Source organism: Musca domestica, unplaced genomic scaffold, assembly GCF_030504385.1.
Source record: "Musca domestica strain aabys unplaced genomic scaffold, Musca_domestica.polishedcontigs.V.1.1 10, whole genome shotgun sequence".
Lineage (NCBI taxonomy): Eukaryota > Metazoa > Arthropoda > Insecta > Diptera > Muscidae > Musca > Musca domestica.
Genome location: NW_026712115.1, coordinates 15,292,835 through 15,309,580, shown reverse-complemented (window position 1 = coordinate 15,309,580; position 16,746 = coordinate 15,292,835). Strand labels below are relative to the sequence as shown.

Here is a 16,746-nt window from a genome sequence, read left to right as displayed (position 1 = left end):
TTTGGATTTTCAATACGGGGTTCATCTTCAATGCTTGTACGACCACGTTGAAATGCAGCAATGAAAATGTTGCATATGAAGGAGCACTTTTACCTAAAACATTTACCATATCATTATGAATTTCTTGTCCCGATGTAAATATTTAATGACAGCACGCATTTCTAATTTTTCCATTGTAAAAAAATGCGGATGTGTTTTCTTTGAACACCTGTTTCTATATGAAGGAGTTCGAAACAAAATTTAACATGTGTTCATAACAGAGATGGAAGTTTAAAAAAAACGTAACTTTTTTCTGTTTATACCGCGTTTTTTGTGCTAAGCTAAGAAGTTTCCGAACTGTTCTCGTATTTTTTAATCCATTGTATATTCCATGGTAGAATAATACAGGTAGATGCATCAACGCTTATGCCAACATTTTTTAAATGATTTTTCAAAAATAAGTAGATTTTTATATGTTTTCTTATACGACGCCTATCAGAGGTTGCAAAGAAACGGACACTGCTTTCTATGCAGTAAATTTTGACAAGGTAAATTACAAATATTCAAAGATGGGGTATACTTATTTGAAATAACTTTACCTTCTTAATTTTACCATGTATAGTAATAGTAGTAAAAACAAATTTATTAACAGCCTGTTCCGCGATATCGAAACAAAATTTGCGCTACTTTATGGATGATGTGGAGGAGGCTTCGAATTTGTTTGAAGTACCTAAAAACCAGTACATTTTTAAATAAAAAAAATGTATTTTCCTAGGATTGTGGCCAATCTTCGTTTGTCGAAGGAAGTTTTTCGGGCTCTTTTAGGTATTGTAGAAGACAAATGGGTCCCCGGTTGCAGAACAACCCAAATACACCCCGAGTTAAAACTTGGCACATTCTTGCGGTTTTTGGCGACCAGCAGAATTTGGGGAACGAAGCCCTGACTCCCAAAGCGAAGTCTACAGTAAGCAGAACCATTGCTGAATGTCTGCAAATTTTTGAGAACCACATTTGGCCCAGGGATAAAACAAAATTGTAAAATTAACATATTATTTATTTAAATGACAATATATGATTCAAAAATTTGTTTCAATTACTATTTATGATGATGGTTTGATGTTCCATGTGTTGGGATATTGGTTTATTACGTTGGTGTTGTTGTTGGATCTGTGTTTGTGCTGACAGTGTCTGATTTTTTGCAGTTTGTGTGTAGAGACCCCATCTCTACACACAATTCTTCCAGTGGTCTTCAAGGGATTACCTGCTGCTTCCAAAAAATGGCATTGTATGCTTACGTTTTCGTTCGCTTTGATTTTCGTAAAATTTTTCGTTCTGATTGATTTTAGTGGAAGGGAAATCATCTGTTTGCCGTGTAAAAGCAATACGAAATGGTTCTTTCGATATCGTGGAACAGACTGTAAAATGATTAACAACAATGAATAAGGTAAACGTACAGGAAGATATAAAAAAATAAATTATTCAATAGCGGATGATGAGCTATTTCATTTATATAGATATCAAATCCAGCTAAAAAAAATTGTGCATCCGTGGAACACCTGTGCCCATGCCTATATCAATTGGGGGTGCGACAATAAAAGTTATTTGTTGAAGACGGTATCTTTGTGCATGCGAAAGTTTTGTTTTTTTTATTATTCATTGCTTTTGTAATGAAAACTTAAAAAATAATGATCTACATCAAAATATTCCTGCTGTAAAAATTTGTGCCAAAGTTGTTTTGTTGGAGCAGCTGTTATTTTTATGCAATTTTTTCTCCCTGGAAAGGAATAGTCGTATGATTGTCAGTAACTTCTTAGTAAGTATATGTTAAAGGGAAAGTAAACGAACGAGCCTATAAACAATGAACACGTTTGCAGGAAATTCTTGGAATTCCGTCTGTCTGTCCGTGAGCATGTTCAAACGAGTTCATTATTAACGGGAGCGGCTTGAGCTGAGCGGCCGTGTGCAAGTTTAATCATGCTTATTACCAACGCGGATGGTCTGGTACGTCCGTCTAACAGTGTCGTTGACTCAGTTCCATAATGTTGTGAAATAAATGATAGGTGGTCTATGCCTGAATATAATGACAAGAACTAAAAATACCTTATGCATTCCATTGTTTTGTGTTGAATCTACAGCTGCAATTTCTGCCTTTAAGCAGATACGATAAATTTCGATAGTATCGGTTTGTTTCATATGAGTGCGATTTCCATTAGGAGAGAGAGAGGGAAACGATAAAAGCTGCTTAAAATCATTTTTTACAAAAATGAAATCACGCGACGGGGTAATGTGGAAGCAATAACCATTGGGTTGGGCCGTTGGCCATTCGGTCCACTTGATTCCTAGCAAAACTAACGGATGCAGAGTATGGAACATATTACTTTACACACTGTAAAAAATCATCGAGAAGGTCATAATCAATTACATCCACATCTGTCGGTCTATATTGTACAATGCTTCAATCATTTTTCTTCGTTATCTTTCACGACCACTATTTCATGCAATATTATAATTCTAGATCGTCATTAAAGGTCCCTGGTATGCGAGCATGTAGAAATTTGCAGGATTTCGTTGTTAAAACTAGGCGCGATATCCAGTTAGTTACTTTTGTTTTGGGTCTATTGTTAATAGTTTAGTTCAGAATATCTTTCACATTTCTTACACAAATGATTTTATGGGCCTTATTTTTAAATACGAAAACCCTTCGTAATATATTTGCTGCAATTTTATTCCTTAAGTTGCTGCAGTGTGTTTGGAAAACTCAAATTTTTCTATCGGTACAACGACAGTTGTAGAAATGTGTTCAGCAAGTTATTGTATAACTATAAAAGCTTAACTAACCACAAAGTACCGTTTTCGACAAATTTCCACTCATCTACACAAGTACAAAATAAGAAACAAATCTCGTTATCTAAATATTGGTTTTGTTTCGTTTCGTACTTCGAGAAAATACAGAACAAATCGAATGCAAACGTTTCGAATAGTTTATTTTCATTCGTCAAATAAGGCCAGATTGTTTAATTTTCACAAATGAATAATTTTTGTTGGAAAAAAATGGGTTTCAAGAAAAAAAAACCAGTATGATATGTCTTCGATTAAAATTATATTAAAAATATTTATTAGAGCAATAGATATACCAGACCGAGCTTTCCTCCAAATGAAAAAATTTATCCAATTTGGGCTGATTTTACATATATGGACAATAACCGTAAAATCGTATGTATGTCGAAGCTATATAAAAATCTGAACCGATCTCGATAAAATTTGGCCGAGGTATTTTCGACCTGTGTCTGATGTCCGGTATCTAATATCATTGATGTGGAGTGCATATTACGCATGTGAGGAACTTTAACTGCAAATCGGATGAAACATATATATGGGAGGTATAGTTTTATCTGAACCGATTTTAACCAAAATTTGAAGTACTGGGCTGAATTCCGTCGAAAGTGCCAAAATTTAGTCCATTTGGGCTGTATTAGCCATTTGGAGCACAATAAACCTGAAATGAAATATATATATGCTACATCCAAGTCTGAACCGATCTTGACAAAAGTTTTAAACACTTATGTCTGAGCTGGAGCTGTTGTGGAGTGCATATTACGCATGTGAGGGACTTCAAACCTCAAATCGGATGAAACATATATATGGGACTTATAGCTATATCTGAACTGATTTTTACGATATTTGAATATCGGATAAAGATATATATGAGACCTATGTCCAAATTAGATCCGATCTCGATAAAATTTTACAGAGGTATTTCTGGGCTGTGTCTGATATCTGGGACCAAATATCATTCTTGTGGAGTGCATATTACGAATATAAGGGATTTAAACACTAAATCGGATGAAACATATATGGGAGCTATAGCTATATCTGAATCGATTTTCTGAAATTTTAGTATTAATTTCCAATATTGATGTGGGTTTTATTGTGTAACAAATTTGAAATATTATCATAGATAATATTTTTACCTTAGATATGCTGGTGCATTGGACGTAATCCAAAACGAATTAAATTCTAATCGTCACAATGTAACGAGTAAAGCGTAGGTGTTGCCAAGTGACACTAAAACCACAAAGTTGTACTCAAACGTAGTACAAAAATAACAAAGTATGTGAATACAATTAAAGTGAACAAAAATAATCTTATATAGGGTAAGTGTACCAGTAGTCGGCACTTTTAGGATTGTCTATTTTTCAATCTTTCAACATTCTGAGTGAAATCTTTCAATTGCAAAAAAATGAAGTCGTTCAGATTCCAAATTTTGTTTAGTTTACGAAATAATAAACAACAATTGAATTTGTTTTTATTAAATTGGCAAAATTTGCAATTTTACTAAAATAGTAGTTTTTTGCCAGTAGTCGGCACCACTTTCCAATGCTCGGCATGTCTATTTGCCAGTAGTCGGCATATGGTATTTCAGTAAAATTATTTATATTTTTTTTTTTTTCAAATAGTATAAAACAATGCTATATTACTAATTCACAGTTCAATCCAGAATTTGAAATTTATTTCGATTTTAAATAGTATTTTGTTTAATTATCATTCTAAACCAAAAATAGGTAGAAAATCAAGAATAGTATTGTTACCTTCAGAAACGTATGGATTTTCAATTAAAATAAAAATGAGATTAAATAAAAAAGAAAAAAGTACCTTTCTTATATTTGGAATTTGTGAATTGTTCTTTTGGTTTTAGAAAGCCTACATTTTTTTCAAGAATGCCACCGCTATCTAAAACGACAAATAGCTGATTTAAAAAACCTACTTAATTTAGAAAAAATGGTCAAAAAGCACAAATAAAAGCAACTGTCGACTCAAAACAATTTTTTTATTTGAGTAGTTTTTGAATTATTTTTTAATACTTCTCTCAAGTTTTGGTGAAATTGGTCAAAAATGATGTTTTTCTAGTAATCGGCACCCCTTGCAAATCTCTTTTTTTCTGTTCCTAATGTCGGCATTAAATAATAGAACAGAAAAATGCTTGATTTTTATGTTTTTCACTTATAAAATGATCTTTAGACTGTTATTTACTATTATAAAATATTTCTGATTCCAAAAGTATTAAATTTAATTTAGTTAAATCGATTATTAAGTTGACGCCACCACTATTTTTTTCTTTACAAACAAGCACTATCGCACGCGTTGGAAGACACTCACTGACGAAAACCGTTATTCTCTCGTAATAAATAATCAGGGCCCATTGACATTTTACAGAAAGAGAGCAGAGAACACTGTTGATGTTTTTTTTTTTTTTTTTTTTTTTTTTTTTTTTTTTTTTTTTTTGAAATTATTTGATTATTTGGACAATTCTATTCTTAGTTATTTAAGTTTAAATTTCAAAACTGGCGACTACTGGGACATGCCGAATTGAGGCACACTTACCCTATATATAAAAGAATATATATAACTTAAGAAACGCTGGACTGATTTTAACGATTCATACAAACTCGGAATTGTCTCCTGGCCGAAAAGGATAAAATCCAAAAAATCGCGTAAAAATGTGATGTATTAACATTTTTATTCTGACTTTTGAAATGTACTATAGTAATGTTTTATTTTGTGACTTTTTTCTAATGTACATTTGTAGTGTTTTTTATATTTTATTTTTGAATTCGAATATTAATACCAATTTATTTAATTGACTTGATTTCTTGAGAACTGAAATTGAAGGCGGTTTACATGGAAGTGTAGTACCGAATTATGTGGTGGCGAAACGAAATAGATGATATCGAAATAATTTAACGCGGTCACACTAAAGTTAAAAGATAATTACTTTTTCAAAATCGCTAAAAAATCACGAAAAAAGAGATTTCATTGCACAAATTCTCAAATCGGGAAAAAATCGAAAAAAAAAAATTTTAATGGAATCGAATTTTGAAATAATAGTACATTCTATTGACAAACATAGCAGGACCTTTAAACTTCTGCTGTAAAAAATCATCGAACAAGGTGAAGATTTTTTCTTTTTCAATTGTTGTTTTCTGTCAATTTGTATATAATGTACGATTAAATTTTATATGATTTTTCATTTTGCTTATATATTATATATTTGGTGTGATTTTTTTTTTTAATTTGACATACTATATTGAAGTGTATATTTTTTATTATTTTGAATTCTGAATGAATAATATTAAAAATGAAATGAGTGTCCTACGTACATCATACTTCTTTCATATGACAATAACCCGTCTAATGAGAACTCAAAAAATGCAATTCATTGGGACTGCAATCAGTGAAATACCGAATATAAAGGGTGCAAAATGGAAGAGCGAATTGAAAATTTAGTAAAAAAAAAATTTATATCCTTCCAGAAATTCTTCCTAAACTTTCAAGATACCTTAAATCGCTTTTGCAGGTCATGACATATGACTCTCGGTTAAGGGTACATTCCGATTTCGAGTAGAGTTTACATTTTAACCATATGTTGCATACTCATTTCATATGATTTAAGCCATTTTCGGAGTCTTGGACATTTTTTTTTTTTCATTTTAGGCCTTTATTTGGCATCTGTGTTTATAAGGGGGTAAAAACCCCTTCTCATAAAATTTTCAATTGTCGGAGTAGTTCCCATCTTGGTTTTGACCATATTCATCAATTAATTTGGCTAAAAAATTGTATTTAGGCAACTTACAGATAAAAGATAATTTTGTATTCTATTGAATTTGTAACCCCCATGAGAATATTGGTTGGGTACGTAGATTTGGGATTTATGTCTATATAAAATGAACTCCGAAATGTCAAACGCATTCAGTCGGAAATTGTGGCAGACAATTATACTATGATGAAAAATATGAACTTTTTTGGGTCTCTAACGCACAATGTTATTGATAAAAATACATAAATTCCATTCTTACGGTAATGGGTGTAGACTATTCTGAAACCATTCTGCCCCTAATTATGAGGTGGACAAAACTAAATACCACACAGCGCGGTATTCTAAACGTTGTAAATTCAAATCCCAAATTACAGCTCATTGGATTGGAACATGTTGCATGGGGTATTATAGACGTTATATATCTTATAGGTTTTTAACACCCGATTAAAGCCTATGGCTGAAAAATAAGATCAACCTATTCAAAATATCTAAAACCGACGGTGGGTGATTATCCATTATAATTTTTGCCATGAATGTTTATTTCTATTTAAAAATTACTATGGAGTTATTTTAGTTATAATAAAAATTGTACCGCTTGCATAATTCAGATATGTGTTCTATTAGGCTTTAAAAAATATGCATTGAAGACTAAAAGTACGGGCCGGCAACGCGGACCGGGCCAGCTAGTAATTAATAAATTAAGGGAAACCAGGAGTCCCGAAAGGCATCATTATACGCGGATACACGTGCGGCCCTAGTACAATACCTACGCGGCCAGTTCGGAAGGGTGTGCACGGGGTTATGGTGCACAACGGACGGACTTGGAAATCATGTTGAACCTGAGGAAACGGACAGATCAGAGGATGCACATGAACGAATTCGATTTTGGATTATTTTGGCCTCCGCTCGTGATGAGCATGTATGCAGAAGGGTATTATGTTTTTCGTTTCATTCCGTCTTACAATTCCGCTTTAACATCGGCGACGCGGACGCAACCTTCGGTACCGGGATAAACATGAGTTACACTACCTAATTACCACGCTGTGTGAGGTAATTGTTGGTTATGAATTACTACAATATAATCCATTTGTATATCGCGCTCTAGATACTGCCATTTATACCGTTTATGCAGACCCTTAAGGCACTCTTCTTTCCACCGAAAGCAGAATTGCTGAGTAAGTGTTTTTAATTTACGGGGCTCAGGAGGAGCAAGGATCGCAAACCCAATAAGAAAATAACTTGGTGTTATTGCTACAGGATTTTCTGGATAATGATTCAGTGGACATAAAGGTCTTGAATTCAAGCACGCTTCAATTCGAACGAGAATTATTGATAACTCTTCGAAAGTATATTTAAAGTTACTAGCGTGTTTCTACAACGAATCTTAAAACTTTTGACCCCAGCTTCCCAGAGCCAACCCATATGTGGAGCTCCTGCTGGGATACATTTCCATGAAAGCTCTTGGTAGTTATACTGTGAACAAATCCTATCACAACTTTCACGAAGTGTGGTTTTAAACTCACGCTCTAATTCTCTGGAAGCGCCAACGAAATTGTTACCATTGCCAGAGAATATAGTTTTAGGGCAACCATGGCGAGAAATAAATCTTTGATGTACTGCTTTCGTAGAAAAGCAAACAAATACATATACTCTTTGTAATTTTACAAGAACGGCCCGTAAAGGATTCTAGATCGAAAGTACCTGCGAAATCTATGCTTGTAGTGGCGAATGGTTTTGAAAGTACGGTTCTCTTCGGAGGTAGAGATGCCATAATTTGTGAACACGACCTTTTTGCGTGGTTCACAATTATTTCTAATTCTAATTACGAATTAACGAAGTTGCTCTGTGTATCCAATATTGCATGCGTAACATGGGCAAAACCAACTGAATTCCTCCGTGAATGGATACCATATGTAAATTTATGTACCAAAAGAAACGACCAGGGTTTAAAAGCCAGCACCCATTGAAATTAGCCTTAGCCTTTCAGTGCAACTGTTGTTAAATATTGACACATGATCTACTATTTAGCTCAGCACATAGCTATTTAGCTCGTTTTTGATAAGCAAGCTATTTTGGTTTAGCCCTAACCAACAATAAAGCTAAAAATTCAGGACAAAAATAAGAAATAGCTCGGATTTCGGCTGCTGCTATTTTCGTTTTAGCCGAATGAGCAGCCGAAATCATATTTTTAAGATTGTGTGTGGTCAACGTACAAATTAATAAAACCTCAGGTTAAAGGAAACATTAGAACCCATTGTGACACACAAATGCCAATTTTTAGACAAATCCGCGAAGAAATGTGGAAAAAATCATCAAAATGGCGAATATTTGGAGCTACCGTTATATGGGAGCTATACTAAAATGTGGACCTATACATACAATGTTTCGGCACACAAGCTAGAACCCATTAGGAACAACAAATAACAATTTTTAGGCCAATCCATGAAAAAATGTGACAAAAACCATCAAAATACCGAATATCGGGAGGTACCATTGCAATACATGCAATGTTTCGCCACCGGAGCTACAACCCGATTTGACCAAGAAATACCAATTTTTAGACAAATCGTTAAAAATTTGGCAAAAATCATCAAAATACCAAAAATTGGAAGATGCCATTATATGGTGGCTATACCAAAGCGTGGACCCATACAAACAATATTTCGCCACACGAACTAGGACCCAAAAATCATCAAAATACCGACTATCGGGAGGTACCGTTATATGGGGACTATACCAAAACGTGGACCGATATGTCTCATTTTTAAAACCATCCTAGACACAATACAAAATTTTCTATAGAATTTTGACGCTCTACGTCAAATAATGTGGGCTCTATCGCGATTTCAACAGACAGACGGGCAGACAGACGGCCATCGTTAAATCGACTTAGAATTCTATGCTGATGATGAATATATATACTTTATGGGGTATACGACGAATATTTATGGATGTTATAAACGGAATGACAAAGTTAATATACTCTCCTTTCCAAGGTGGAGGGTATAATGAGATAATAATTTCAAAGAAGTACATTCAACATACAAACTATTTATACAACAAGTACAGCTTCTACAAAACTAAACAGATATTCTTCACGTCGGTCCGACCCTACAACTTGACTTGGCCTCCTAATATTACGATGGAGATTATATAATTTTGTTTTTAAATGTGACATCACCCAAATGTATCGCCATTTTGGAGTTAATTGTGCTCTCTATTTAGCCATTCGGACATTGTTTCAATTGGCTGATGATACTAAGTCCGATTTCCCCTTAGCTGCTCACATCCTACGGAAGTGCATGTACGTTGACGAGGTACTGGCGGGATACCACGATTTGGAGACTGCACTGACTGAATTGCGGAAATGGACATCTAATGTTCGCTCTATCTTACAAGCCATTCCCGTTGACCCCATAAACCAATGCCCATTAGATGGAAAACTCATTTAGATATGTTCTATTTTTATGTCAAGCCCCTTGTTCTCAAAAATAGTTATACAAAGCGGGAAGTGTTATCCGCAATAACTAGGTTATTTAATCCTGTAGGTTGGTTAAGCCCAGTAATCATAGTGGCAAAAATGTTCATACAACGCATATGGATTTTTTAAGATTGATTGGGACGATTCTCACATTTCTTCGCGGATTTATCTGAAAATTGGTATTTTTGTGTCACAATTGGTTCTTATGTTTTCTTTACCCTAAGGTGGAGGGTATTAAAAGATCAGCCCGGACGAACTTAATGTTTTTTACTTGTTTTTATTAGTCTTTTCCGAGGAATGTAAATTAGTTAAATAAAGAAATTACTTAAGTTGCATGTGTTTTCCATATGCTAGGTGTTTAACTCAGGGAAGTGGAGGAATGGCAGACACCGGCAACAACAACGAGAACTCCCCCGAGTTATTATGTGATTGTGAGAGGTGCGGGTGATTCGCGTGTGTGGTGAATGCGGTGAAAGGAAGAAACTACAAAGCAATGAAACACAAGATATTAGTAATAAATTCTAAATAGTTTCATTCTTTATTGGGGTATTTCTTTTTTAGTACACAACAAAATTACCTTCAGTAATTTGGTCAGAGGCCTGGTTAGTATAACCGCGAACGAGGGTTAGGCGCGACAAGCGTACGCTTCAGCAACTAAACTACAAGTGAACGCAGAGGTTCTTGCAATCGCAGAGGATCGCAGTGATCGCCGAGGATCATTGTCGATAACTACTACTACATTTACAATTATTTCCAATGAGAGCAGAGTCTCGTATGTATCAAAGTGAGCTAACCAACAACAACCACCGCTCGGTGGCATCTGCGCTTTGCCGAGGAGATGCCCGTTGTGTCAATCAGCATCCGTGATTGACTGGACTCGGGAAGTTGAAGGCCAACTTAAACACTAGGTTTATGGTTGGTAATAAATAATGTAATAAATGTCACGGCCATAAATAGAAGATAAGAAAGGTTCGATCACAAAGTAGGTACATTTCGTTTTCTCCCGCAACTTTTTGTGTGCGTGGAGTGCATTATGTATTTAGACACAACATACATTAGTAAATAAGTTCATGTGTATTTTTATGGTAGATGTTAAGGCTAGATTTAGTTTTTCTATCTATCTATTTCTATACTCAACAACATTGCGTCTCTATTCATTGCTCTTCCCCCTGACAATATCATTGAGGATTTTCCCATTAGATGTTTCTATCAGCCAAATATAGATTTGGCATATTAGAAGCAATTTCCCTGCCGATAGAAAACGAAGGAAGATTGCCAGACATTGTTGGAACTACTAAAGCTGTCATGTTCATGAAGAGAGTACTGTCTATAGGAAATCCTACACATAAAGAACATCATTTTCACGATATTGTTGAAATTGCTTGATTTACTCCTGAAATTGTAGCTTGAATAGAAATTGTGGCTATACCAAGACGCTGATGTAATCTTTCTGAGACAAATGATGCTTCAGAAGCAGGATCTATAAGAGCACTAGCAGGGTACGTAACACCCTAATGAATAATATTGACTATTGTTGTGCCCAATAGAACAGACTTGTTTAACGAGGTATGGAATACCTGCCTAGTTAAAGCATTGCACGTTTGACCTGATGAAGTTGAAGATATATTAATTAGTTTGATTGGAACGTGAAAAATTAACCAATTGAGAAGATGATTGTGACGTAGTCATTGAACTATTATTTGGTGCCGTATCATGGTGAAACAGGGTATGATGTCGTTTTTGACTTTTTGATCAACTATGGGACTGATTCAATTCCTAACATCATGACCTCGGGATAGACAATTAATACAAAGTTTGTACCGCTTTGTAAGTGAATAGCGGTATGCTGAAGATCGCTTCCTAAATTTTGGGCATACGCTTAAATGATGGATTTGCCTAGGACAGAATATTCAGAATTTATCAGAGGAAGATTGTGAAGGCTTAGCTGGAGCAGCATTCGTAAAATGTGTCCTAACATTTTTTTCTCTAATTTTTGACTGGAATCTATTCCTTTTACATTTTTTGACTTTCTGTCAAAAAAAGATCCAATTCTTTCCAGGAAGACAACGCTGATTTCTCTTTTGTTCCTTGTTCCCACAGCTTAGCTGTATTTTTGGCCTTTCAGTAGCAACATCGTAAATTGATATAGAAGAGACACAACCGATAATACCTCTTTGCAAAACTTTTAAACCTGCGCTAGCTTCTATATCGAGCACTGATAGATCAAAAAGAGCCTTAAGTTGGTTGTTAACCACAATACGAACATCATACATATCAATATGATTTTTAATGATTAAGCTAAAACTTTTATGAATAAGAGGGAATCTTTTCACAATTTCTCGGTCGTCTCAACTAGTTTTCTTGAGAAGATGGCACAATTTCTATATATATCTAAGGCGAGAATCATCAATCTAGACCGCAGAAAAGAAAGCTATTAAAGTTGGTCAAGTAAGAACATCACGATCGAAAACATCAACATCACAAGGTGGAAGGTTAAGCTATGTAGGAAACTATCATTCATCGAACCAGTGGAAACATGTGGAAGATTAACTGATTGATGCGAAACACCTGAAACCGAAATCGTTACCACAAATTGTGATAAATTCGCTCGTGGAGTGCTTGATGGATTTGCTACTTTAGGAGAAGTTTGAGCTATCGGCGAAGCGGATCAACTTCCCTATTTATAGCCGATAATACCTTTACATACGCTTTAAATGGGACATCGTACTTACTCTCAACCGACGTTAATTCTTCTGCAGAAAAAGTATTAGAGGACTGAATGTCATTTAAACACTTTTCGAAAAAAATATTCAACTTTACTCCAGAATGGAAGTGAAGTTGGCTTCGAATTTTACATGAGCATAAGGTGGCTCTGATCAGAGGGCTGCAATGAATATGCAAAAATTCAACCACACACGGTTTCGTACATGATTTTTGTTGATGTAGTCGTTTAGTTTGTTTTAAATGAAACGACCGTTTTCGTCATTGTTTATGCAACCATTCAATCAAGTTGGGACAGCTCATTTTGATTTTTATAAAATTTGAAATGGAAGAAAATTGTGATAGTGCGATCGAAATTCTTGCAAGTAGAAACTACACACGTGTAGGTAAATGAAAAGGTCGAAGTTTGTGAAAAAAACTTGAACAATATTGTAAAATAAGAAAAAATATTCAAACATTTCTTGTTTACTAAATACGATTGAAGTGTTTATAATTTTGTTATATTAATTTTGTTTTTTAGAAATAAGTCACTGAAGTCTGACATACCAAAAACCCAAATAAAATGAATAAAGTGTCTGTTTATTAAGTATAATTTGTACAAATTTCTTTAATGAGGACAATTACACTCTCGATCTCGCTGAGATTCGAACATTTGTGTTTTAATCAAATCACTCACTTAACTAGGATGAATCAAACCAATCAACATAGATGATAACCCCTTATGAACAATTCAACATAAGTTCGTAAAAAAATAAAATAGCTGCTTAATTGCGAACACAAAACTTCGATCAATACATGTTTGATCACAACTTTTTCGTTTGGCTTGAGCAACACAAATGAGCATGTTACATCTGACCGACTGATTGAGTTTGATTGTATTTCAATTGTGTGTGATCAATCCTACTCAATCATACTCATTGCAGCCCCTGTCTATGATGAAGAAGTCGAGAGGAGTCAAAGGCATATTGAAAGTAAAGATGTGTTAAAAGCTCAAAAAATCTAAAAACTAGTTAATTATCGGAGCAAAACACCAAATTTTCTAAGTGTATTGGAAGTACTTTGTACGTAATATACAAAGTTTTAATTATAATACCAAAGTGTCCAAAAATATTAAAACTTTTCCTGAGAGAAGAAATATTTCCTCGAAAAAATCAAAGATATTCCAAAAAAAAATAGTTTTTTAAATTACCGGTTGTAGAGTGCACGGACTGTAGGGTACACACGACAGAATTTTTTTTAAAGTATTCAAAAAAATTATCAAAATATATAAAAATCAAGAAAATTCAAAAGATATATAAAACAATATTTTTAATAAAATATGTTTATAAAAATATATATTCACTACTAACGAGGACCGACTGTAGGGTGCACGACAATTTTCCAACAATTTTTTATTCGCGTTTATATTAGAGTAATATTTTATCACAAATTATACCAAAAAATTTCCCACCAAAACTTTTAGTTCTACTAACTTTTATCAAACGCGATGGCAACCCTATTCGTGTGTTTAACTGGTGGTGAGTGGGAACCATAGGTGCACAAAATGAACATTGCGCTTGTATGTGTGAGAGAAAACAAAAATGCACGTAAAGAAAATTTTGATTACAGCAAGCGGTCGATGCTTGGACAGCGAACACATGTATGACTAGATACGTTTTTTTATGAAAATAAAATGAAAATAGTATATATGTAATTGGATTTCTAATTCGAATTATTTAGGAAAATATAAGTATGGAGGTTTTGCAATTTACATATTAAATTAAAAAAGTAAAAATACATTGAATTTGTATGAAATAACTTCTTTTGTAATTTAGTGTTTCAAGAAATGTTTGAATATGTTTATTTTACATTGAAAAATAATGTGTGAAAATGTAGATTTGTTTCAAAAAGAAGTAAATTTCAGTTGATAAGGGTTCAAGGGGTTTAAAAAATATACGTAATAATGTTATATATAGTTTGACTTAAAACAGGATGTTTTCCGATGACAATAAAAGGCACTGTACATTTCCAAAAGCATAAAATAAGAACTCAAAATATTCATATTTCCCTACGCATCCAGTCTCATTAAATCTGTCATTTGTTTTCTCTAAGTGTTCACGGCAAAACAATGCGTGCACCACCCGAGCATGTGTGTATCCGTTGAAGTCTCATCAACGACTGAAAGCGAGAGAATAAAAATACACACGAACGCGACATCGACGAAAATGTACTATTTTGTGCATCTTAGGTGGGAACAGACCATCCAACATTAACAACAACAATAATGGTCGTTGCTGTTAATGCTGCTGTGTGGTTTGACGAATGCCTTTGTATTTGTTCTTGTTTTTTATTCTTTTTATGGTCTAGCCTTATTTTTTTTTTTTTTTTTTTTTTTTTTTGTACTTCTACGTCGTCAAGTATGTTGGTGGTTAGAACACTTTCGTGCCCATTCACCATGACCGGTTATTGGTTACTTGAAAAGTATCAGTACTCTTTTATTTTCGTTTTCTTTTTGTTTACAGTATATGTGTGTTTACAGAATGTAGTGATATGAATGGAATATATAAGAAATCAAAACAAGAAAAAAAAAATCAAAATTAAAGGAAAAAATAAAGAACTGTAAGCAAATATGATGATTATTTACAAATAAAAGTCAAACTTCAATTTTGCAAAGTGCAATAAAGTTGATTAATTCATCTATATTTTGTTGGTTTTTGGACATCAGGATTTCCGGTAAGTTATTAAATTTCTTGAACAAATCAAAATCATTCCTATGATTTTGATGCTTTTTGCAGAAAAAAATTATGTGTTTTTCATCTTCAATTTCGTTGCAGGTTTCACAAAGATTTGAGTCAGCAATTCCAATCCTGTGGAAATATTTTTTGGTGTAAGTATGACCAGTGAGCAATCGATTAACAATCTTTATGTTTTCAGGTTTCATGTTTGATGAAAAGAACCAGGGCTGTTTAGCAGGCGCCGGGAAGAATTGGTAGAAGTAAGTTCCTTTAGTCCGTGAGATGTCCTTGTAATTTTCTATAAACTCATTCCACAGGAGTGGCTCAATGCGTTTCGACGCATCTGTGACCGACAGACAGAAGTTGATTGGTGAACCAACATTTGCTGCATGCTTCGCAAAATAATCGGCTGTTTCATTGATTGGTATACCGACTAGCCTTAGGTGTGTCTGGTTACTTTTCCTGCAACAATTGTCCAGCAACATCTTTCTGAGAGAGTAAGGTACTTTTATTCTCTTTTGCATGGAAGATGCGAAAAGTAAACAGACGGTATTCCTGCAGAAACTTGCAACTAATCAGCTGTTTTGTCAAAACAAAACAATTTGTCCCCCATTCAAAAAAAAAATAAATAAATAAAACACTACCAATTTTACAAGTTTTATAAATAAAAAGGAAATTATCTATAAAATACAAATATGAGCAATAAAAGAGAGATAGATTTTGATGTTTTCACCGTGTTGCTAATGGCGCTTATATAAAGATGTTGGAAATAGTCTTTTATTTCCTTATTACGTATTAATATTTATTTTTTTCACATTCTGTAAAGTTGTTCTTTAAAAACAATTAATCTTGCTAATTCCAAAAAAATATTATCAAATTGAAAGCACAAAAAGAAATAAACAAACAATAGAAATCATCTGATCGAATGTCGATGAATGAGAAGAAGAGTTGCAAATGATTGCAAGAAGAAATTTGTCCAGCAAGAATTTGCAAACTCTCACTGAAAGAACTGTCAAAATTTCTCTCTCCAACAGCTCTCTATTGCAGAACTTTCGGGTTAACAGACGACTTCTAGTAACAATTTGTAACAATTGTTAAAAATTTTAGGGTAACCAGACACACCTCTTATATCTGTAGGTTTTTTGTAATGGAAGAAAATATTAACAATCACTAAATTTATTTTAAACACTGTTTCAATGTTTCCACTTTATTTCTTTATTATTCTCTTTAAAAAACCACCACTTTTGTATGACCGA

At 33.8% G+C, this 16,746-nt stretch overlaps 1 protein-coding gene and 2 long non-coding RNA genes across 10 annotated transcripts in view; 2 read left to right on the top strand and 1 right to left on the bottom strand.

Moving 5' to 3' along the window:
* LOC101901307 (myeloid differentiation primary response protein MyD88) overlaps nt 1–16,746 on the top strand; it is a 136,293-nt gene that overhangs the window by 111,633 nt on the left and 7,914 nt on the right. The window lies entirely within an intron of this gene.
* On the bottom strand, nt 1,072–11,550 carry LOC109612397 (uncharacterized). The gene is made up of 3 exons (XR_002194487.2): nt 10,633–11,550; nt 10,381–10,538; nt 1,072–1,394 (listed from the first exon to the last, which is right to left on the bottom strand). It is a non-coding gene; the product is annotated as an uncharacterized LOC109612397 (long non-coding RNA).
* On the top strand, nt 15,220–16,117 carry LOC109612396 (uncharacterized). Its single transcript, XR_009343097.1, has 3 exons — nt 15,220–15,488; nt 15,590–15,750; nt 15,808–16,117. It is a non-coding gene; the product is annotated as an uncharacterized LOC109612396 (long non-coding RNA).